The following is a 23,592-nucleotide window of genomic DNA, read 5'->3' as shown; positions in this document are numbered from 1 at the left end:
ACCCCCATTTTTTTTATCCGTGCACATCATCCACCACACCCCCGTCACATGGCCCCCGCACAGATCCAGGCTCCCCAAAACTCGCCGGCGACCGCCCCCAAACTCTCCGGCGTCCCCAGCTCCGCTGGTGGTCGCTGCTCGCTGCCGTGCTCCCGTTGCTCACCAGGGTAATCCAGCTACCGCTGTGTACCGCCGCATTCCATTTCCGTCGCCACCGCGCGCTCCTCGCCGCAACCCAGCTACGTTTCCAGCCGAGCGCCGCCGCAAACCAGGGTGCTGCCGTACGGGATCTACTCGTTCTCGGCTACACGTGCTCGGGCGCCATCTCCGGCGCTCCGCCGCAAGTCTTCTTCGCATCCAGGTGTCCTTCCCCAACTCTCCCTATGTCCCTGGTATCCATCACCAGAGGTCCCGTCTTCTTGATTTCCGCCTATCCGGTGGGCACTATGGTGGAGGCTCACCAACAGTGCAATTGCATATGCTGCCGAGTATGTGCAATTCTCTACGCTGTCAAACTTGGGGTACATGAACTTTTCAAAAAAAAAAACTTGGGGTACATGTCCTCGCTGATTTTGTTCGCTTCCCAGTCTGCTTGTTTTCTGTTGGTATGCTGTATGCAAGATGAGGATATGGGAAGAATGTGCTGAACCAATACCGAATTGTTGTCAATTAGATAGGGCTGCCTGCTTCCGTAGCTCACACTTTTTCTACATATTTCGGGGAACATTTGTTGTTTCTTGCCTGATTTTTTAATGAAACTTTACTATGCATCTTTTGTATGAGTCTGTTCAGTTTGATAGTCATTTTATACCCTTGCAGATATTGTGGTGTGCTCAAACCTAATATATGATTACATTTCCAATTGGTGTGAGTTTCTTAGCATGATACATGCATGTGTTATGATATTTGCACTATTTTCCTACAGTTTCACAGTCTTGTCTGAGCCTTCCTGAGATTGGATTCAAGTGAACGTACGCAGATCAGAAGGCTTCCTACAATAGTATGCTTAGCAAATTTTGTGTAACTCACATTCTATTATGTTTTTTCATTGTCGTTACAAAGTATGTGAATATGACTCATACAATGCATTGATATGACTAGTCGGCTAGTAGCTCAAGTTATGCAACTAGTAGCTGAATCTGATACTTCCATGAACAAGAGATGCGCATACTCCCTTCTGTGTAATCCTCCCTATTTTTACTAATAATTAATTTCTAGTTAATTCACATAGTCAGTTCCATGGATTTTCAGCAAGCTGATTAATTATGCAAGCAAATTTTTTAGATGAGTTTTTATCTGACTAATTTTATAGTCTAAAGTGGGATGCTGGTTTCAGGCAATAGTAAGTACATGCATGGACAGATAGGTCTTATCTGACTAATTACTTGTTATATACTCCCTCCGTCTTGAAATTTAAGTCATCCTGGGAGTGTTTTACTGTGTCCAGATTCATAGAATGTTCAATGAATCTGGACATACAGTTTGTCTAGATTCAGATAATGTTCAATGAATCTGGTAAAATGCCAGAATGACTTACATTTCAGACAGATGGAGTATATCATCAATTACACTATTATTTCAATGTAATTGAGGTGTAAATAATGACCCCCTTAGGCTTCAATCCTTTTAAAATTTGAATTTTTATATTTACAGTTAGCACTTACTATTTTTTACACCATCAATTACACTGTCATTTAATTAAGGTGTTAATCATTACCCCTTTTATGTATTTGAATTTCAAAATGGTCCTGCCATTTTATTTTAATTTGAATCATTTTTATTTCCTAACTTATTTTCTGGTTCCTTTTATGTAGAACTTTCTTATACATCTAGCTCAAGGTTTTTCCAGATTCACACCATCAACATCAAGGTAAATGCTGTAATTATGTATCCGCCTTATATTATTTTATATTACATGTTGAATTTGGCAACGAACATTTTTTTTCCGAAAAGCTACTCTGTGTTCCATAAGTTTTATTTCTACAGTGTGTTGAACTTTTGTAGGATGTTGAAGAACCTACTGAAGAACTATCTTGGTGGAAACATGACTATATCCTCTTGTGCCGTCAACTGATGGGCCAGGGATTTGGGAATTATAGGTTTAATATGGTTCAGCTTGAAGAATTCATCGTGGCCTGTTCATTAATTAATGATGCTATAAAACTTGATGAGAAATGCTAAGAATTTAATCTGGTCGAGTTGGACACAGCCGTATCAAGGAGATCTTCCATTCTATTCGATGCTGATAACATTAGCTTAGTGGAGGATGCTCCTTTGTCACCTTATGTCTCTGAAATTGTCCCTAGGGACAATTACAAGAAGTGCAAGTGCTCAAACCATGTCAATGTCTAGAATTTGCTAATATGTGTTATGAGACATGGTTAAGTCTTTTACTAATTTCTATCAATGGCCATGTATATCGAGTTCATCAGGTAGTCTTTTGTAAAAATTATGAGTGTGGATGGTTGTCACATCAATATGATTGTTTCTATTACACTCGTTTTTGTCGATGACCTTTTTTGTCAGATGATACCTCTGCAATTTTCTTCTTTGTGTACATCATTCATTCTTGCTGCATACATATGTTCACAACTTCACAAACAATACGTCTAAAATGGTTTGACAGTGATAATGACAGTCAGTTTAGTGTTATGGATGTGTAACTAAAATCTAGTTATAGTGTTTCTGATATTTTTACACACATACCGAATTTAATTTTTCTCAACTTTTTCTGTACTATAGCATGACTGTCATCTCCATGCTGATCATGTGAACTGTCGTGCGGTCGTGCCTAGCCTATTCTAATCTCTTTTATGTGTCTGCATGCAAAGATTTTTTTCTTCACAGCTGTGTCTGACCATGGAAAAGTCAGATCTTGTATCGTGAGATTGTCATATATGGTCACATCAGCTCAGGCCATCATATCTCTAGTTGACACTTAGAAAATCAGGTGTGAAAGAAGTGAAAAACACCCTTTTTTTTTTTAACTTGCTCACTTTCTTTATTCATCGAAGTCTGGATCAGCGTATTCGCGATCCAACAACACTCTTACAAAACTTGGGAGGGGATCGAACCAAAGTATCGGTTGATCCGAGTCCCGTGAGAGGCCAAAGTGAGCTAACTTGTGAGCACAACGATTACAAGAACGAGGAGCATGGGTGATGCTCTCAGGATTGAAATGCAAAGATAGTAGTTCTCGGATCTCCCTGAAGATCACACCTCCCGGCCCAAAATCCATCGCAGAGGATTTGATTGCAAAACACCCGATTTTCACTGCCATGGATATTCGTGTGTTTCAGGACCTTCTGGCACCTGGGTGCCGAGGCGCGCAGAAATAACCGAGTGTGCAGTAGAAGGTCTTGTTTTAATCTTGAAATTAGTAATTTAGGATCCAGCGTTGCTGGTAGAGAGTATCCCTGGCAAATCGGCGAACAATGTGCATTGATGCATGCGAGGCTAACCGTGCCGTGTGTCTAGTATATGAGCCTCTACATTGCTTTTCACAATATAGCCAGCACCATCTAAACACAAAACAAGAGGTATCTTAATTATCTGCAGCGCCTGAAGTCAAATTGGCCCTCTAGTGGCAGGTCATCAAAAGCCAAGTTAAGGTACTTAATTGGCCACAGAAGGAGCTACTTTTAGACGGTGACAAACATTTCCATGACCCAATTAGCAGCACGATTCTCTCTGGTATACTTAATCCTTGCACGCTAACACCATGTGGTTTCTTCGTCACTAACAAAAGACTAAATCTTTTCACGCGGACATCGGTTGGTTCCTTCCTCACTAATAACAGATTTGCTGTCTGGTGGGATAAGTCTTTCGGAACTACTTTGAGCCACCTCCTTGACGTTGCATTTTGTGCAGCTTTAGTCATCAATTGTCTGAACATAAAGTTATAAACACAAGGCAGCTTGCCCCTATTGTCCTTCATCCCGAAAGCCTCATACCGCAAGTAGTACCCTTTAAATTTCTGGATTGCCTGTTAGTAAACAATTGAAGGGGGTGTCAGGTTGCAGCATTGCGAAAATGTGAGAAGTCTGATATTTTTGTGCACTCACGTTGGTTGTGTGGACCTTGTTGCCACCATCCAAATTCTTCATGCAGTACAAGGTGTAAAACCCAGTCTCAGACCTGAGAAAGAAAACAAAACAGTTGTTTTCTCTAATCATACGCAAGGCACTGGACAAATCAAACTTATGGGTCTGTATCAAGTACGTATTGCATGATCTATCTGAAATCTTGACTACCTTCTTCTCAAAGCAAGAAAAGTTGATGTCCTAGCCCCTGAACATATTGCTTATGGTGTAGACGATGGAGTGTTCTAGTAACTTGATAGTGTTTGAATGTACCATTTTGATAAAATCGTCATCAGCTCTTCCCGCGGATGGGTCAATAATGTTCACATAGTGGTCTCTAAGGTCCCATGCATAATAAACCCATGACCCCTTGACATTCACTGAAACCATTAGCCGTAAAAAAAAAATCAAGCCACACTTTTCATATTTTCCCCGCACACTGACAAGGTGCAGGAGTGCTTTGTATGCGCGGTTCGTACCAGGCAGCATTAGTACAAGTCGTAGTCAACCATGCTGCCGATGAACTGGCCTCTCTGTCGTGCTGAACACTCATATCTTCAGTATTGATGTCAGTTGGTACGACACAGCTTGAAGTAATCCCTGGAATGAACCACAACCTCCTGAGAACTTCCATTCTTCTATTCCTGTATCTGCTCCTGAGAACATCTCAGCGTTCGTTACAGCTAGCTGCTGGTACTTCCTGGCAGCTGTGAGGGTGTTTAAAAATTTGGTGCTGCTGAGCTTAAACTTGGTAACTGCATATTGAAACACTGAATAACTGAAATGTCACTAGCTATTTGTAGATCAAGGGTAGGATTGCTAGCTCTGAATGTAGAATTAATACATTTGATGAAGCTCGCATCAGAATGTTATTGCATCTTGAACAGGCATGAGAATACTGTACCATCGTTTGATTACTGCTGCAACAGGACCAGAAAACTATCGGCAGCCTTATATGAGTTGTATGAGAAACTGAGTGCTTAATATCACTCATTGCTGCAACATGTTTGAATTTTCCAACCAGGACGCAAACCTTGCATTCAACTCGTGATTGGTCAGTGCGGTTGCCAGCCTCCTGCTGGGCCAGCGGCCAGCCGCGGCCGGCGGGCGTCCGCCCCGCGCATCCCCATCCACCAGCGGCTCGGGAAACGGGTCGAGCCTGCGGGGCAGCCGGCTCGCCGGCGCAGGTTCTCGCCTCCGGACGCCGACGGATGGCGAGAGGTGCTCCCTCGGGTCGACGGCGGCCAGGCCGCTGCGGCGGCGAGCCGTCGCCACTCGCCTCCCACGCCCCGTCGTCGGCTACCTGCGGAGCTCGATGGCAGGTGCCTCAACTGCCTGTCCTACGACCACCGCGTGGCCACGTGCAGGTTGCCGACACGGTGCCTTCGTTGCCATGGGTTCCGGCACCTTGCTCGGGATTGCAAGCGGCCGCGATCCTTCCCGACCGGCAGCTCTGCTGCCGGGGTTGTCCCCTCCAGCTCCGCGCGGCGCTTAGTGCGCACGCGCCGGCGGTCGCGCAGCCCTGGCACCCCGCGCGGCGCGGGCTCCGAACCAACACTCCCGCCACCAATCTCTCGGGGGCAGTCCCCCTCGCCGCAGCCGTCCCCCGTGTCCTTCGACGTGGCGGTCCCCTCTGCTCCGCCGGAAGGGCGATGCCGCGGGGAAGCATGCTACATCGACTTCTCCGATGACATGGCGGCTGAGGAGGACCGTCTCCGCTTCGCCGTCGTGGCCCTGGCTGGCAACGCCTCTCAGACCGTCTCCCTGGAGGCGTTCTCTGCTGCCGTCCGGTGCTCCACCGACGTGGAGATCGGCTGCTTGGTTCGGCCGTTCTACCCAGAGAACTTCATCATCCTCTGTGGGTGCCAGGCTGTGCGCGACCGTCTGCTCGCCGCCGGTCGGACACCGGTTGGGGGAACCATGATGGTTTTCCGGCCATGGACGCGCCTGGCACATGCTTCGTCGACCATCCTTCAGATTCGGGTACAGGTCGAGCTCGAGGGTGTCCCGCCTCACGCCTGGAGCCTCGACACCGCGAGCAAGCTGCTCGCCCCGTCGTGCTGGGTGGAGAAGATCGATGCTGCGACTGCGTCCAAGACGGACCGTGCGTCGTTCAAGCTCACTGCCTGGACATCCGATCCTCCCTCCATACCCACGTCCAGACCTCTACACATCGCGGAGCCGGAACCGCCTATCGACCATGCTGATCCGGGGCTCCAACTGACTTTCGGCAACCTGCCAAGGTACCTGCGCCGGAAGAAGACCTTGGCCTACGAGGTCCTCATCCACATCAGGAGCACCGCCGACTTCACCCCTCGTTCGTCGTCAACCTCTCCATCTCCGCTCTTCTCCAATGGCGACAGCGGGCACGATGGAGATCCTGATCGTGACTACGGCGAGTCGTACGGTTCCGGGCCTCTGCTACAGGGCTTCGCGGTCCGTCGCGGCGTGGCAGATGACGCGTTCAGCGGGGTCATTCCCCGCCGCGGTGGTTACTGCTCGGACGGCGCCGCCTCGCTTGGGGTCGCTGGCGACACCCATGTGGCGGCGTCGGCGCCCAGTCGGCTGGTTGGTTCCGGCATGCCAGCTGCTCCGGCGCCGGTCGCCTGTATAACAGCTGCGGCCGGCGAGACCGCCGCCACGGCGACCTCCAGTCAATTCGGAGATGCGGCCGTGGCCCCACTTCTTGGGATTCTGCCGACTTCGTCTGCTTTGGGCCAGGGTGCTGACCTGAGCCCTGCCTGGCAGACGGGAAGGCACTTTTCTGAAAAGGAAGGTGCCGTTGGAGCCGCACTACCACCAACGACCTCCGGAGGCGACACCTCCCCCTGCCGTGCCCTGTCCTACTCCCGACGAGGGGGCAGGCGCACCAGTGGTGGACCCCTACGCCGATCCAGCGGTTGTCTGCTTCCTGGCAACTGCTGTCGATCCGGGGCCCTGTTTGGTTTGGCCTAGCACAAGTAGCACAAAAACTTTGACCAATAATTAGGGGTACTAAATAAAGGTAATTTACAAAACTAACTCCACAGCGCTGTACTACTTCGCGAGACGAACCTAATGAGGCCTTTGACCGTGCGATTAGATGATGGTTACTGTAGCATAACTATAGCCAATCATCGATTAATTACAGTCATTAGATTCGTCTCGAAAAGTTACACCCATCTGTAAAAGGGTTTTGCAAATAAACTTTGTTTAGTGCTTCATGCAAGCAAGATTCTTTTCTCGGGAGTTGTGTGCTACTTGTGCTAGATGAAAACCAAACGGGGCCCGGGGGCGACGGCGACCGATCCGATGCTTCTCGCACCGGACATCTGCTTCGGGGGGCACACGGGTTTGGCGACACAGGCGGACCGGGACACGACTGCATCGCCCTCCTACGAGCCGGTCGTGGTGGTTCACGTGCCGCCAGCCTCCCCGCTCGCCCCGGATGCCGACACATGTGCGACGCAGGTGGCCATGGGGATGACGCTGCCCACGGTGGCCCCTCCGGAAGCGGGGGCACCAGCTGCCCCCGTGCTCCTCTCCGACGAGGACGCGGCGGACGCTGCTTGCCCCTCCACTTCTGTGCAGCCGACTGTTGCGGATGCTGCGGCCAGCGCGGAGCTCGAGCGCTTTACCGCTAGCGTGCTGCGCCAAGTCTCTACGCCGCTGGCTCCTAAACCGTCGCGCCAGCGGACTCCGGCGCCGCCAGCTACTGACAAGCCCAAGCGAAGCTCCAGGCTTGCGAGCACTGCTCTTGCAAAGGTGCCGGCGGCCAAACGTGGAGAAGTGATCCTGATGCGCCGCTTCGAGCTCCTGGCGGACAATGCTCCTGTCTGTGACAGCGCCAGACGTGCCTACAGCAACGTCTACCAGAGCGGCTTGACGCGTTCTCATGCCGAGGCCATCAAGGAGATATGCCCTTCGAGGAGGACAACGTCGACGCGCGGATTGGCAAGCATCCCCGCCTAGATCCTTGCCCCAGCTCCCGGTTGTGATCGTCCATGGATAATCTAAACATTTTGTCCTGGAACGTCCGCGGGTTAAACTCTCGTGCCCGTTGCGACGATACGAGGTTGTTGGTAGAGGACTGCCGGGCTTCTATCGTTTGTCTCCAGGAGACGAAGCTTGATGTTGTAACCAACGCTTTCATGCTACGGTTGCTGGGAGTCCAGTTCACGGACTTCGCTTATCTCCCCGCTTCCGATACTCGAGGTGGAATTCTAATTGCCGCTCGCCAGGGAGCCGCCTCCATCTCCGACGTACACGTTGGCTGTTTCTCGCTGACAGTGCGTGTGCAAACTCCGGGTGATGAGGACCCGTGGTGGTTGACCTCGGTCTACGGACCACAGACCGACAACGAAAAACAGCTGTTCATGGAGGAGCTGCAAGCTATCCGCGGTGCCTGCGCTGGGCAGTGGGCCGTTGTAGGTGATTTCAACTTGATCATCTCTGAAGCTGACAAGAACAACGCCAGAGTTAACCGCAGGAACATGCGGCTCTTCCGACGGACCATTAACCAGCTGGAGTTGCAAGATCTCCACCTGCATGGACGATCTTACACCTGGAGTAATGATCGTCTCCATCCCACGCTGGTCAAGCTCGACCGCGCGGTTGTTTCGCTTGACTGGGAGGAGCGTTTCTCTTCCTGCTTCCTTCAAGCTCTGGCCTCCGAGTGTTCCGATCACTCTCCCCTGTTGCTGCAAACGAACGCTGCATTCACGAGGAAACCAAGATTTCATTTTGAAATCTTTTGGCCAAAATTCGACGGGTTCATGGAGGCAGTCTCCCGTGGATGGAAATGCCCGGACACCGTTCATGACCCGTTCCGGCGGCTCGATGAATTTTTCCGGCGCACGGCCCGGGAACTCCAAAGCTGGTCAGCCAAGCAAGTCGGGCACATAAAAACCCAACTGCTTGTCGCCAGGGAGGTGATACTCCGGTTGGAGCAAGAGCAGGATCGCCGCCAGTTGTCGGAGCTGGAAGCCGATCTGCGCAAGGAGCTCAAGCAGCAATGTCTTGGTCTGGCTTCCCTGGAACGCACCATCGCGCGTCAAAGAGCCAGGGTTCGAGAACTACGTGAGGGCGACGCAAACACCAGGTATTTCCATCTGAAAGCTCGGGATCGGCACAGGCGGAAATTCATCGTCAACCTTAGGAATGGTGACGAGATTGCTTTTTCTCATGATGAGAAAGCTGATGTCCTACATAAGTACTTCTCGAGCATCATGGGCAGGGAGGAGATCAGGGAGGCCTCCATCAACCTCGACACCCTAAACTTGCCCGCGCTGGACCTATCTGGTCTTGATGCACCTTTCTCAGAGGAGGAGGTTTGGGCGGCAGTCAGGGACATGCCTTCCGACAGAGCGCCCGGTCCAGACGGGTTTACTGGCGCCTTCTACCAAACCGCCTGGCCAATCATCCGTAGCGACATCATGTGGGCTGTCAACTCCTTTCACTCCTCGGCACATTCAAGCTTTCGTTGTCTAAACAATGCCTTGCTAGTTCTCCTCCCGAAGATCCCTGTGCCGAAGGAAGCAAGAGATTACAGGCCCATCACTCTTGTTCACAGCTTCGCCAAACTTCTCTCCAAACTACTAGCAAATCGGTTGTCAGCCTCGCTGCCTCGGCTGGTTGGGGACAATCAAAGCGCTTTTATCCGAGGCCGTTCCATATTGGACAATTTCAAATATGTGCAACGAGCCTCAGTCATGCTACGAAGGAAGAAGATACCGAAAGCACTGGTAAAGTTGGACATTTCCAAAGCTTTCGATACGTTGTCCTGGCCATTCCTCCTTGAGGTCCTTCAAGCCCGAGGGTTCAGTAACCGTTGGTGCTCCTGGATTGCCACTTTACTCTCCACTGCCTCCTCCAAGGTTCTGCTGAATGGTTCTCCCGGACAACCAATCCAGCACTGCCGTGGTGTGCGGCAGGGGGACCCCTTATCCCCCATGTTGTTCATCATCGCCATGGACGTCCTCGACCGACTCTTTCGGAAAGCTCTAGCTGAAAACATTCTGCAGCCGTGTGGTACCGAGGCAATCAAGCATTCCTGCAGCTTCTATGCAGATGACGTGATACTATTTGCCACACCTACGGCGCGAGAGGGACGGGCCATCGCCAGGCTGCTCGACATCTTTGGCAAGGCTTCCGGCTTGCATGCCAACTTGCTCAAGTGCTCGATCACGCCAATCTTCGGCGAGGCAACCTGCTTCACCGAGCTGCAGTGCGAACTGCCATGCCAAATCCAGCACTTTCCAACAAAGTACTTGGGGGCGTCGCTGTCTGTCAAGTCCCTACCCAAATCGGCTATCCGGCCGGTCATCGAGAAGGTGGCTTCTAAGCTTACACCTTGGCATGGCACTCTGATGAACAAAAGCGGTCGTCTCATCATCGTCAAGTCCGTGGCTTCGGCGGTCCCTATCTATTTGATCATGGCGAACTTCTTGCCAGCATGGGCAATCGAGGAGATCGACGCCATCCGCCGTAACTTTCTCTGGGCCGGCGGGGATCAATCGGCCAGAGGGAAATCCATGGTTGCTTGGCCTATCGTCTGCCGCTCTGTCTCGGCGGGAGGACTGGGAGTGCTTGATTTTCGCCTTGCCAACACGGCGCTTCAGACTCGCTGGCTCTGGTTACAGAGAACCGACCACGAGCGTGCTTGGTCAGAGCTAGACATCCCAGTCTCTGCGGAAGTACAAGCTTTCTTCAGAGCCTCAGTCCTTGCTGTGCTTGGGAACGGTGAATCCATCCGTTTCTGGTCTGACAGCTGGTTAGATGGAGCTTCCTTCGTCTGCTTGGCCCCCAACCTACTGAAACTTGTTCGAACCAGACCTAGAAATGCTAGGACGGTGGCACAGGCCATCGCCAACCGTCGCTGGATTCAGGACATCACTGGAACCATGACCGAGCCGGCTCTGCAGGAGTACAACTTACTCTGGGATCGCCTGGAACGCATCACCTTGCGGCCAGATGTCGCGGACACATTTGTCTGGAGGTGGACTGCCTCAGGCACATACTCTGCGCGCTCTGCGTACAAGGCCCTTCAGCTCGGGTCCTCCTCACTCCCCGGGCACAAACTCATTTGGAAAGCCTGGGCCCCCCTCAAAGTGAAATTCTTTCTTTGGTTGGCCTTCTTGGGCAGGTTGTGGACGGCTGAACGCCGTTTCCGTCATGGCCTTCAAGCGGATGCCACCTGCAGGCTGTGCGACCAGGACGAGGAGACCTGCGACCACCTTCTGTTCCGCTGCTCTTTCTCCCGTCAGGTTTGGTGGGAATTTCTGCGCAGACTTAGCTTGCAGAACATCACTCCACAAGCCGGCATGTCCATCTCCGAGTGGTGGGCACATCTCCGCAGACAACTCCCGATGCAAAAGCGAAAGGGGTTCGACTCCTTGTTCGCTTTGATCTCCTGGCAGCTGTGGAAGGGGCGTAATGATCGCACCTTCCGCAACGATAACCAGCAAACTCTCATGGTTTGTCGCTTGATCAAGTTCGAGGGAGACAATTGGATTGCCGCGGGCGCTACAAACTTAGGTTGTCTCTTTTGCGAGGAGTAGCCTTTCGGTCTTACTGTAGTCCCCGGTCGCTCTTTTCTGTAATATAGTGTTCGGTATTTGGGGCCGGCGTGTTTCACACGACCGCGCGTTGATGTAATTTGAAACTATTTTCCTTCTTAATACAAAAATGCGCAGCTCTCCTGCGTATTCGAGAAAAAAAACTCGTGATTGGTGAACGTTGGCACCTGATAAAAAGTCAGCTGCTTTATTTTCAGTGGCATTGTCACGATGCCGACCTCATGCCTGTGCGGGGTCCACCATAAGACCGGCAGCGGCAAAATACACTACTAATGCCCTTAGAGCAACATCTGTGGGTACATTACTTAAATCGACATTGACAGTATTTATTGGGTGATTTGATTATTATTATTTGTTAAAAACACGTTTTCTATCCTTATAAACTACAAATCCCATGTGCATATCCGAGATGCAGGTGTGCTAAAGAAAAATTCAAGTTGAGTGTATGGCTTCCAGAAATTCCCTGTGCGTCTCCTCACGCTCGTGCCGCTAACTATGCAGCCCGTTGCAAACAGCAGGGGTGCAAATTGATAAACTTAAGTGTACCTATGACCCTCTTTAGTTTTAAAATTTTGTACTAATTCTTCGGAATGAAATCTCATTTTGAAGAATTAGTACAAAATTTTAAATTAAAAAGGGTTGGAAGCCTAAGGATCAACAATTGACACCAGAGCAAACAGACGGAGACGCCGGTTACGTTTCGAGGACGTCGACCTCGGCGATATCCACGCTGGAGACGCCTTCGGGGCAGAGCATTCCCGTCACTCTGGCCACTTTGTGCTGCGGCATCTGACTGATCTTGAGCCGGTCCTCGTCGCTGAGCTCCCAGTCGAAGATCTCGGTGTTCTCCCTGAGCCTCTCCTGCTTCCAGCTCTTCACCACCATGCTTGCGCCTTGCTCGTAGACCCACCTCAGCGAAATCTGGGGGGAGAGAAAGCATGCCGATGGGATGTTGTCAGTCACGCTGCTAACACGATGCTAACAATGCTCCGATCCAGCAGTTTCAGTACACATGGAGCCTTTCATGGTGAGAAACTAAGTGTATCGCAAAACTGGATGAAGAAGCATTGGGACTTTGGGAGAATACAGTCGATACCTGAGCCACCGATTTCCCTCTGGCCTGCGCAATCTCATGTAGAACCTTAGACTCTAGTACTGTGGATCCGAATTGGCCTCCCAAGGGAGAATAAGCAGTCACATGGATACCCTTGTCTTTGCAGAACTCGATTAGTTTCTGCTGCTGCCAAGATGGATTTAGTTCGACCTGCAGAGTGTTATCTCATTCATCAATATCTCTGATACTGTGACATGTGAGACAGTGTGGACACTTGAGAGTTGAGACTAGAGAGCAAAGCCAGATACAATCATACAAATTAAGTTGGCTCGAGCTCTTCTGCTCTAGCATATAGTAGCATTTTTCTTTTTATATTTGTATGAAGTATAGCACCCCCTCAGCTTCACAGCACTTGTTTTAGAGCTGTGGTAGATAATGTGACCATCTTACCCTCTAGTAAGTTGTTTAAGGGTAAGACTAAAAATAAGCGAAAGTTGTCTTTGTCTAGGAGTTGTGCAACAACAGCAGTTATTTTACGATAGTTAGAAATACTAGAAGAACAAGTGTTTTGAACTATGCAAGTATAATATTTTTCTTGGTTGTCGTATCTACTATGAAAAAGGAACTGCTGCCATGTGTGACTATTCATCAATCGATCCACACGAACCTGATTCACTGCTGGGGGGATCTTTGCTGTCGCAAGCAGCTCCTTGAGCTTCTTGGTCGTGAAATTGCTGACGCCGATCATCTTAGCAAGGCCCAGCCGATGGCACTCCTCCATTGCCCGCCAGACGCCGGCCAGGTCCAGGGGAACGATGTCCTCCCTCTTCATTGGGAAGTGAGGCTTGCTAGGCTTTACAGCCATGGGCCAGTGAACCAGGTACAGATCAACGTACTCCATTTGAAGGTTCCTGCAGATGAAGAGATCAAAGAAGCTTCAATTCTGGCTCGTTTTTTTTTTAAAAAAAAGAAGAAGCAAGCTTCAATTCCCGGAGCTTGACATCCAAAGCAAAGCACAGTGATTATTTTGGTGCAATTGAAATTGATACTCTCAACTCAGCTGTCGCGGAATTTTAACTAAAATTCTACTGGAGTAAATTCAATAATCGAAGAGTTATTAAGAAATAAAAACGAGCAGCGAGCTTGATGGCAGAAAGCTACCGCAGGCTTTCCCTGAGGGAGGGGAGCACGAGGTCCGGGTGGCACTGCGTGCACCACACCTTGGTCGTGACGAACACCTCCACCCTGGACGCCACGACGCCGCGCCGCGCCGCCTCGGCCACGGCCTCGCCGACGGTGCGCTCGGAGCCGTAGAACGCGGCGGCGTCGAGGTGGCGGTAGCCGAGCCCCAGAGCGGCGAGGACCGCGGCCCGGACGTCGTCCTCCACGAGCGGCAACGAGAACGTGCCGAGATGGTGGAACGCCGGGGCCCACCGGGAACGCCGGGATCCTGGGGGAGCGAGCGGCGGCACTCCCTGGTGGCGACGCCATGGGCGGCGGCGGCCGCGCGCTCTGCTCTCTCTCTGCTCGATCTGTCGAACGATGGCAGGCAGGAGTTGACTGCTGAGCGAACGAACCGCACCGCCCCCCCCCCCCCCCCCCCGGCTTCCGACGCAAATGAAAAGAGCCTCGTGAACCGCGAGGGTAGGTAGCATTTAATCTGGCACGCGCACTGCTGTCATGGTCAATGGCTCGTTTAGATGCACTCAGGGCAAGAATAGTGGTTGCGCCGGCCAGCCGGCTGCATGTGAGGCCTGCCGCCTGCGCCCACGCCCGCTGCGGGCTGCAAGCCGACGAAGAGCTTCATCCGGGCCCATCAGCAGCGAGCAGCGTACTCTATTCAGCCGGCGACGAGCGGAGCGCCCGTTTTTCTCTCTCTCCTCTTCCCTCTCTCCTCCACATTGGACTTCGCCGGCTTGCAGCCGATTATAATACCTGCTCTCATGCACCCAAAATTTCAAACATTGCTTTCGGCAGACTGGAGCTGAAAGTTGGAGCTAGAATGATGTGAGAGAAAAATACTGTTGGACTGGCTGGAGCTGGAGCTGGTGGCTGGAGTGGTGTAAAAGAAAAATACTGTTGTGGTGGAGCTGGAGCTGGCTGCCAAACGGAGTGAAAACCTTTTAAAACTGTATTATTTTTTAGAATTTTAAAACTAAACAGACCTTTGTAAAATTTTAGATGTAAAGGTCTAGTTTCAAGGGTCTAAATTTTTTGAAATATACGGCCACATATTTGAAGTATCAAATGTAGACTAATAATAAAATAAATTATAGATTCCACCTCACCTATTTGAAATATCAAATGTAGACTAATAACAAAATAAATTATAGATCCCACCTGTAAACTGTGAGATAAATTTATTAAGCCTAATTAATCTATCATTAACAAATGTTTACAGTAGCATCACATTGTCATATCATGGCGCAATTAAGGTCAAAAGATTCATCTCACAATTTACATGCAAACTGTGTAATTGATTTTTTTATCCACATTTAATACTCCATGTATCCAAACATTTGATGTAAAGTTTACAACCATTTGGAATGTAAAGTTTACAACTATTTGGAATGTAAAATTTTGAAATGTAAAGTTTTTGCATCTAAGGCCTCAGTGATTTATCTGTCGACGCTCCGAAAAATGTGTGACGTCGGTCTCAATGGAAATGGAAGTTTTCTAAAAAAAAATTTAAGTACATGAGCAATTTTGCTAATTTGGTATTATTTTTTCTCGAATATATGCGCATCTTTTTAAGAAGAAAGAGAAACAGGAGTCACAGCCTCACATGACTAAATTGCGAACGGTTACGGGACTATATGGGCTAATCGCCTAATTGGCGTGTTGAGTCTCTTTACGTTTTTTTTCAAGGGTCAATTGCAAAACTGCCCTTGTTTTGAGTTGTAACAGCACGTTTGTCCCTATTTTTTTAACTTTGCATATTTGTCCCTATTTTTTTAATACGAACGTTCCATTTGCCCCTATTCCGTGAAGGAGAATTAACGGTGTTAAGTACAAGCTGAAAAGACAGAAATGTCATCAACATGTCAATTGCATAACTACTCTTGTTTTGAGTTGTAACTGCACATTTATCTTTAATTTTTTAACTTTGCAGATAATATATAAGCATAATATTTACAGACAATATATAAAACATAATATTTAGTAACAATACATGAAGAGAGATCCAGATAATATTTTGCTACAAATCCCGTGCCTAATTCATCTGCCCATCCAGTTCGCTGCTAGATGGGAGGAGGCTGCTATAGGTGGTGCTGAGCACCTGCAGCACGTCGAGCAGGCTGACGACGCCCACCAGCTCGCGCTCCCCCCTCCTGTTCGTCCGCCACCCACATGGCGGTGCGCTATTGCCTGCACCATCACCGCCACCAGCGAGCTCCCCCTGCGGCACACGATTGCCTCCGCCGCCGCCCACCATCATGCTCGCTTCCCCTCAAGCACAACGATGCTAGGAAGCTTCTCTCATCGTCGTCATCGTCGGATGAAGAGGACGAGGCGGAGGAGGAAGACGACGAGGAGGAGGCGACGCCGTAGAGGAGGTTGCGCCGGCGGAGACGGTGGCGGACGGCGTGGAGCGCGGCCAATCGCCGGCCGAGAGTGCCGCGCCGGTCCCCGCCCGCCTGCCGCCGCACCGAGCAGCCCGAGCCGCGCCAGTCCCCGGCTGCCTGCCGCCGCGCCGAGCAGCCCACACCGCCTCGGCCCCGGCCGCCTGCCGCCGCGCCGAGCAGCCCGCGCCGCCTAGGCCCCCGCCCGCCTGCCGCCGCGCCGAGCCACCTGAGGTGCGGCAGCCCCAGCCCACCGCTGGGCCCGTCGGACACTGGGGCCCGCCCGCCGGCCGCCCCCAGCACGACAACGCCGGCCGATGTGAATGGGTCACGAAGGAAACAGAGAGAATGGGAGGGGAGGAGTTGTGTGTTTTGGATAAGAGGTAGTATGGCCTTTTCCTCTCTTTTTTTTCGCGAAATTTATTTAGGACTATTATTGCGTTGATAAACAGGGGTAAACAGTGCCTTCAATTTCGAAAACCAGGGGTGAACATGCAAAATTAAAAAAAATAAAGGCAAACGTACAATCTCAAAACAAGAATAGTTATGCAATTGTCCTTTTTTTAATAAGTCGAATTGGCCCAACTGGCCCAACTGTCAAAGGCTTCTTGGCTTCTCACTGCTCTACGATAGGTCCATCCACTAGACCAAAGGTGAATTCTGCCCTAGGTAAAATTTCAAGCGAGCTCCGCCACTAGCACTCCTTCCAAATGTGCCAACCGGTGAGCGTGAAGAGGGTATTAAACCCTTTTGCTTCGTAGCGAACTACAGCAGCTCCATTCCTCCCATCATTCTTGGATAGAAGCTTCATCACGCTGAATTTGCAAGTGCAGTTCGCCCAGGATGCAGTCCTCCACTACACCTTCTTTGAGAATGGGCAGTGCAGAAGAAGGTGGTAAGCTGTTTCCTCGACTTGATCACAAAGCAGGCAAGCTTCATGTGCCTCCAGGCCTCGCCGATCAGCTGTCCAGATGCGCCATCTGCACGTCAGACAAAAGAATAGCTTGACTCTCGCAGGTGCCCAGGACTCCTAGATACGATCAGCACTGTTAAAGGGAATTCTGCCAATGTGCAGTCCTTGGTGCGCTGATTTAGCTGAGTAGCAGGCATCTCCGGTCCATTTCCAGCGCACTGTGTCTTCCAGGTCCGGCTGCAACTGTATGTTCTCCAGGCGCTGCTAGAGGTGTATGTAATCCACCAGAGATGCACCTGACAATGCGTCGGAGATGTCGCGAACCCAAACTCTCCTTGTGAGCGCCTGGTGGACAGTTCTGTTCTGCTGAATTCTCTTGGAGAGGAGAGGCACCAGGGATGGTGCAAGATCAGTGACAGAATGGTCATCCAGCGACAGAATGGTAGTATTATTAGGTAAGGAAGAGTTTTATGAGATGTGAAAGAAGTTCATCACCATAAAATTCAACTAGCACAATCATCAATTTCTTAGTCTCGATAATTGTGCAATAAAACTGTGTACTGAAACTGACCGCATACTGCATATCCAGACTAAATGGCCACCCAAACATGTGCTCTCGAGAAACGGAGCCCAATAAGATCCTGATGGAAAATTGATAAGAATAAATCCCTTCAATTCTGTTGGTGAATAAACCCCCTTAAATTTCTTTCAATCTAGAATTAACGAAGACAATGAAAACTTGATGGGAATGGGATGCATAGCGCATCAATTGTCCAGGGAATAAAATTTTATCAAAAGTAACCATTTTGTTCATATTGCTAACAAGATTTTTCAAAAAAAAAGAGTAAATTCCACCATAGTTTCCCAAACTTGTTTATCAATTTCACTTAGGTTTCTAAGCTCTCAAATCGTCCATTTGGATCCCCAAACTGTGTAAGTGATCCACCACGAGTCCTTGAAGATGTCTCCACGAGTACTTGACGCCTGCAGGATTCGACTACGAAGAGCTCGGGGGCTTGTCAGACCCTGGGCAACGGGATTGCTTACAGGCATAGAATATTCTGGAGTAAGGAATAGTGCATGGATGTACCTTACCTCTTTTGTAACTACCCGAATAGACGTAGAACTAGGCGTAGTACAAGAAAACTACCCGGTCAAATTCTACGCCTATTCGGGTAGTTACTGTCGGGTGCCACAATTAGGGACACCCTAATTGGGGTACTAAAGTCGCTTTAAAAAACACAAACACCTGTTAAAACAACTGGGCCCACGAAGGCCCACGGCCTGCTTCCCGTCCGGGAGAAAGGAATGGACTCAAAGAAGCCCAGCATGTGGCCCGTTCGCACCCCTCTCGGGCCCACCGGACAATCTCCGCCTCGCTCGAGGGTAGCGGATCTACCCTCGAGCGGGTCACTCATCTCCGCCTCGCTCGAGGGCTCCCCTCGGGACCCTCGACCGCGCAAACGCATCTCCGCCTCGCTCGAGGACAGCGGACCTGCCCTCGAGCGGGTGGTCAGTCTCCGCCTCGCTCGAGGCCGTCTCTCGGCACAAGGGACAAACGGCCCCGCCGCCCAACCAACCGCCGTACGAAGGCATTAATGGCCAGCCACTCCGCCACGGCTCAAAGGACGGGCGGCGTCAGACTGCCACTCCCGCAGTGGATGTGACCGGCGTCCCGACCACTGACCACGGTCACCGCTCCGCCACCCCGGTCGCTGTAGCAACACAGTGGGCATTCAACGCGGGACAAGACAAGTTGGCGCCGCCCCCGTTACTGTCACGCCGACATCAACCATCCGAACACACCTCCCCCTGGGGAAGGGGTCTGGCGATGTCACGTGCCCTTCAGAGAGGGGCACTCTGCATGCGCGGGCGGGACCCCGGACCTCCCTCTCATGGGGTCCGGGACTTCCACGCGCCCCCGGACCTTCTAGTGCGCACGCTCGCACCCCGACCAGGGGGTCCGGGACCGTCCCACGCCATTACTACCGCTGGGACACTGCGGGACGACCGGCACAATCTTCGCAGGGCCAAGGACGGAGCCCAGGACGACAGCGACGCACGCCGCCTTCCCACAGTACACTTTCTACAGTGTTCGACCACTATACCCGCGATTCGGGGGAAAACGACGACTTCCGCGCCCCTACACTCATGTACACCGCCCCTCCTTACAACTATAAAAGGAGAGGGTGGGCTTCCTTTTGCGTGTGGATAAAAACTTTCTCCAATCTAAGGTGAGCAGCAGGTTCTCTGGTCTTTCTCCCTCAGAAAGGTCTCTGCACTACTGAGCACTCACCTCAACCGACTCCACTCCTAGCAGAGACTTGGGAGCTTCCCTCCCTCTCTCGCTTTGCTTGTATCCCCTACTACAAGCACTCCGGGTGCAAGATAATACAGTGCCCTCGCACACCCCCTTTGCTGGACGTACGGCCCCGCGGCCGGAACCAGGATAAAACCGTGTGTTACTGTGTTGCCTCTTGCATCACCATCTGGGACGAGGAAACACGCAGCATTTACTAGTTGGGATTCAGGCCCCTCGGGTCGAAACACCGACAGTTGGCGCGCCAGGTAGGGGGGCGCTGCGTGACATTTTCTCTCTTTTTCCCATTTGATCTCAAGGAATGGCGAGCAGATCCAACCCATACCCTATGGGTGTTTCGGATCCGTTTCCAGCAGGATGCGCGATCTCGTTCGGGAGTCTCGAGTTCAGGACAACCGGCAACGGTTACCTCATGCAGCTCCTCTCCTCCGAACGCAACCTCATCACTCCGACTTCGCCAGCCCGGCGCAACAGGCGCTCGGGTCAGCGTTCGCGACAAGCACGCGCGGAGCGGCGTCGTGCGGCACGCCACAGCTCCCCCACGTGGGTCGAGGCTGGCGTGTCGCAACTCAGCATCACGGCCAATGGGGCAACCGTTTCGCCATCGCGTGCCTCGGCGTCATCTACGCCGGCACCATCGCCTGCGGCAACACTAGTGCCTCCTAGGGGGGACTCGACTTCGGCGTCGCCCTTCCCCTTTGGGATGCGCAACGCTGCCGCCCACGCCTCGTCAACCGTCGTTGACTTCATCGAGCGTGGGGATCTGCCGGGTCATCATCTTCGGTCGATTCGCAGCCCCATCGCGTCATGTCCTGACGAATCCTACCCCGAGACGGCGAGCTCGATCGCCGACGACATCGACTTCTTCATGACCAACTTCACGGCCGAGGAGGCCGAGGACTACTCCGGGGCCTGCAACCCCGACGCTCTCCGCGCGTTCCAGCTGGCGACGGCCTACTGCCTCACCTGCTCCGAAGACTCCAGCGAGGGGGATTTCGATCCTTCCCGGGAGTGCTTCATGGTGGACCTTGCGGACGAGCAAAATGACAACGCCCCAGGCAACGACGGGGAAGGCGGGGCGGACGTACGGGCAAAGCAACCGGTGGTCCCGCCTGCGGCCCCTTCCTCGCCAAGTTCAGCGGCGCGATAAGCTCAACTGGCGCAGCTCAACGAGCTTCAAGCCAAGCTCGACGAGCAGCGTCAACAAACCCAGGAGCTACGCGCCGCACTCGAGCAGCAGCGTGCCGTGCCTAGTGCACACGCCCAGGCGGCGGGACGTGTTGCCCGGGAGCGCATTCTGGCCGACGACAACGTCGACAAATCTCCGGAACTGAAGACGGCGGGCGAGAAGCTCGTCGCTGCGGCTTACCTACTCCAGGCTATGCCCGAGCCATCGACACCTTCGGGCCGCAACCTGCGCCGCGAGGCACAGGAGCTCATCGAGCAAGCTGTCGTGCAGCAGGCCGAGAGTTCTGCGTCTCGCATGCGCTCGAAGGCCCCGGAGCAGTGTGATGGGACTGCGCACCAGGACCGTGAGGTTTCCGTGCACACACCCCCAGCGGCGAAGAGCAAAGCAGCCGTAGCGCCCGGCGCGAGGGCACCCTCGGTGCACGAGCGCATCGGGAGAATTCCCGTAAGGGAGCGAATCCGTGACACTCGCGGGCACGTTGGCGACGGCGACGCCCGCAACGTCATCGACGGCAGGAGGTACACCCCTCGACGGGGTGGACGCTTCGACCCCGAGCACGACAGGGGTGAGTCACCGGAGCCTCCGGGCACCCGGGTGTTCAGCCGGGAGATTCGGACCGCGCCCTTTCCCCCGCGCTTTCGACAACCCAACACCCTCGTCAAATACTCGGGCGAGACTGATCCTGCAGTCTGGCTTAACGACTACCGCCTAGCATGCCAGCTAGGCGGCGCGACGGAGGATGCGGCTATCATCCGCAACCTTCCTCTCCATCTTGCTGACGCCACACGAACGTGGCTCGAGCACCTGCCTGCGGATCAGATCCACAACTGGGCAGATTTGGTCCACATCTTCGTGGGCAATTTCCAGGGCACGTACGTGCGCCCTGGGAACTCTTGGGACCTCAAAGGGTGTCGTCAAAAGCCCCGCGAGTCCCTGCGTGACTACGTGCGACGCTTCTCCAAGCAGTGCACCGAGCTCCCCAGCGTCACCCACGTCGAGGTCATTAACGCTTTCCTCGAGGGTACGACGTGCAGGAACTTGGTGCATGAGCTTGCGAGAAGCCGACCCATTAACACCAATGAGTTGTTCGACGCTGCCACCAACTTCGCCGCCGGCGAGGAGGCTGTTGGTGCCATCTTCGACGACAAATCGAGCAAGCGCAAGGACGATGCGCCCGCGGAGGGCGGCAGCGTCAAGCCCAATGCCCCCGCCAAGAAACTGAAGCGGGGGAAGAAGGGAAAGAAGCCAGTCCCACCAAGCCAGCGCGGGTCGAGACAGGCAGAGGACTCCGAGGAGGCCTTTGCAGCTGCCCCAGACCGCAAGGGACCTCGAGGCCCCCCTCGAGGCGGTGGTGGCCAGTTCGACGACATGCTTAAGAAGCCGTGTCCTTACCACAAGGGCCCGGCCAACCATACCCTTGAGCAGTGCGAGATGCTCAAGAAATACTACAACCGCGTCGCGCATTGCGACGAGGACAAGAAGAAGGATGCTGGCGACAAAGGTGGAGATGACGAGTTCCCCCCAGTGGAGAACGCCTTCTTCATCTTTGGAGGAACAACGACGAATATGACTTCTCGGCAGCGCAAGCGTGAGCGCCGCGAAGTCTTTTCCGTTACCAAAGCCACGCCATCCTACCTCGACTGGTCGAAGGATACCATCGCCTTTGGCCGCGAGGACCACCCCGACTACATCCCGCATCCGGGACGGTATCCGCTCGTTGTCGATCCCATCATCGGCAACACTCGCTTCTCCAAGGTGCTCATGGACGGAGGCAGCAGCCTCAACATCATGTACGCCCCTACCTTGGAGCTCATGGGGATCGGACTGGATAAGCTTCGCCCCAGCAAGTCGCCATTCCATGGCGTTGCGCCGGGGAAGCGAGTCCAACCCCTCGGCCAGATCGATCTGCACTTCGTATGAGGCCCTATCATGCCATCCTTGGTCGTCCTTGCTACGCCAAGTTTATGGCTGTCCCCAACTACACCTACCTCAAGCTCAAAATGCCGGGTCCGAAGGGCGTCATCACCATCGGCTCTTCGTTCGAGCACGCCTACGAGTGCGACGTCGAGTGCGTTGAGCGTGCGGATGCTCAAGCGGAGGACGAGGCCCTCGCAGCCACCCTCGACAAAATGGCGAGCGAGGCCTTAGACTCCACGCACCGACACGCCGGGAGCTTCGAGCCCGCCGAGGGTATCAAGAAAGTACCCCTCGACCCAAGCCACTCCGACGACAAGGTGTTGCAGGTCAGCTCCACCCTCGACGACAAATAGGAAGTGGTGCTCGTCGATTTCCTCCGCGCCAACGCAGATATCTTTGCGTGGAGCCCCTCGGACATGCCTGGCATACCGAGGGAGGTCGCCGAGCACTCTCTTGATGTCCGACCCAACTCCAAGCCGGTGAAGCAGCGCCTAAGACGCTTCGACAAGCTCAAGCGCCGGGCGATCGGCGAGGAGTTGCAGAAACTTCTGGCGGCCGGATTCATCAAAGAGGTATTCCATCCCGAGTGGCTAGCTAATCCAGTATTAGTAAAGAAAAAGAGTGGAAACTGGAGGATGTGTGTGGACTACACTAGTCTAAATAAGACATGTCCGAAGGTTCCCTTTCCTTTGCCACGAATTGATCAGATTGTAGATACTACTGCGGGATGTGAGCTCTTATCCTTTCTTGATGCTTACTCCGGTTACCACCAAATCAAGATGAAAGAGTCCGACCAGCTCGCGACTTCTTTTATCACACCTTTCGGCATGTACTGCTACGTTACGATGCCCTTTGGCCTCAGAAACGCCGGAGCTACCTATCAACGGTGTATGCTCCACGTTTTCGGAGACCATCTCGGGCGGAGCGTAGAGGCATATGTCGATGACATCGTTGTAAAATCCAGGAAGGCGGACGACCTGGTTGCCGATCTCAGGATC

The 23,592-nt window shown here is 52.5% G+C and overlaps 2 long non-coding RNA genes and 1 pseudogene across 3 annotated transcripts; 1 reads left to right on the top strand and 2 right to left on the bottom strand.

Annotated features, from left to right (window-relative positions):
• LOC120682250 lies at positions 1 to 2,508 on the top strand. Of its 2 annotated transcripts, XR_005678329.1 has the most exons (3): positions 1 to 1,000; positions 1,815 to 1,870; positions 2,005 to 2,508. It is a non-coding gene; the product is annotated as an uncharacterized LOC120682250 (long non-coding RNA). The 2 variants fall into 2 exon arrangements; XR_005678328.1 differs by having other exon boundaries at positions 1 to 1,870.
• Positions 2,509 to 3,522: 1,014 nt separating this feature from the next.
• LOC120682251 lies at positions 3,523 to 5,127 on the bottom strand. Its single transcript, XR_005678330.1, has 4 exons — positions 4,562 to 5,127; positions 4,254 to 4,462; positions 4,065 to 4,137; positions 3,523 to 3,985 (listed from the first exon to the last, which is right to left on the bottom strand). It is a non-coding gene; the product is annotated as an uncharacterized LOC120682251 (long non-coding RNA).
• A 6,773-nt stretch (positions 5,128 to 11,900) lies between these two features.
• Positions 11,901 to 14,277, bottom strand: LOC120682249 (annotated as a pseudogene).
• Between the last annotated feature and the right edge of the window lie 9,315 nt (positions 14,278 to 23,592).

Source organism: Panicum virgatum, chromosome 7N (assembly GCF_016808335.1).
Source record: "Panicum virgatum strain AP13 chromosome 7N, P.virgatum_v5, whole genome shotgun sequence".
Classification (NCBI taxonomy): Eukaryota; Viridiplantae; Streptophyta; class Magnoliopsida; order Poales; family Poaceae; genus Panicum; species Panicum virgatum.
The sequence above is the reverse complement of the archived record's forward strand: the minus strand, read 5'-3'. Positions and strand labels throughout refer to the sequence as shown.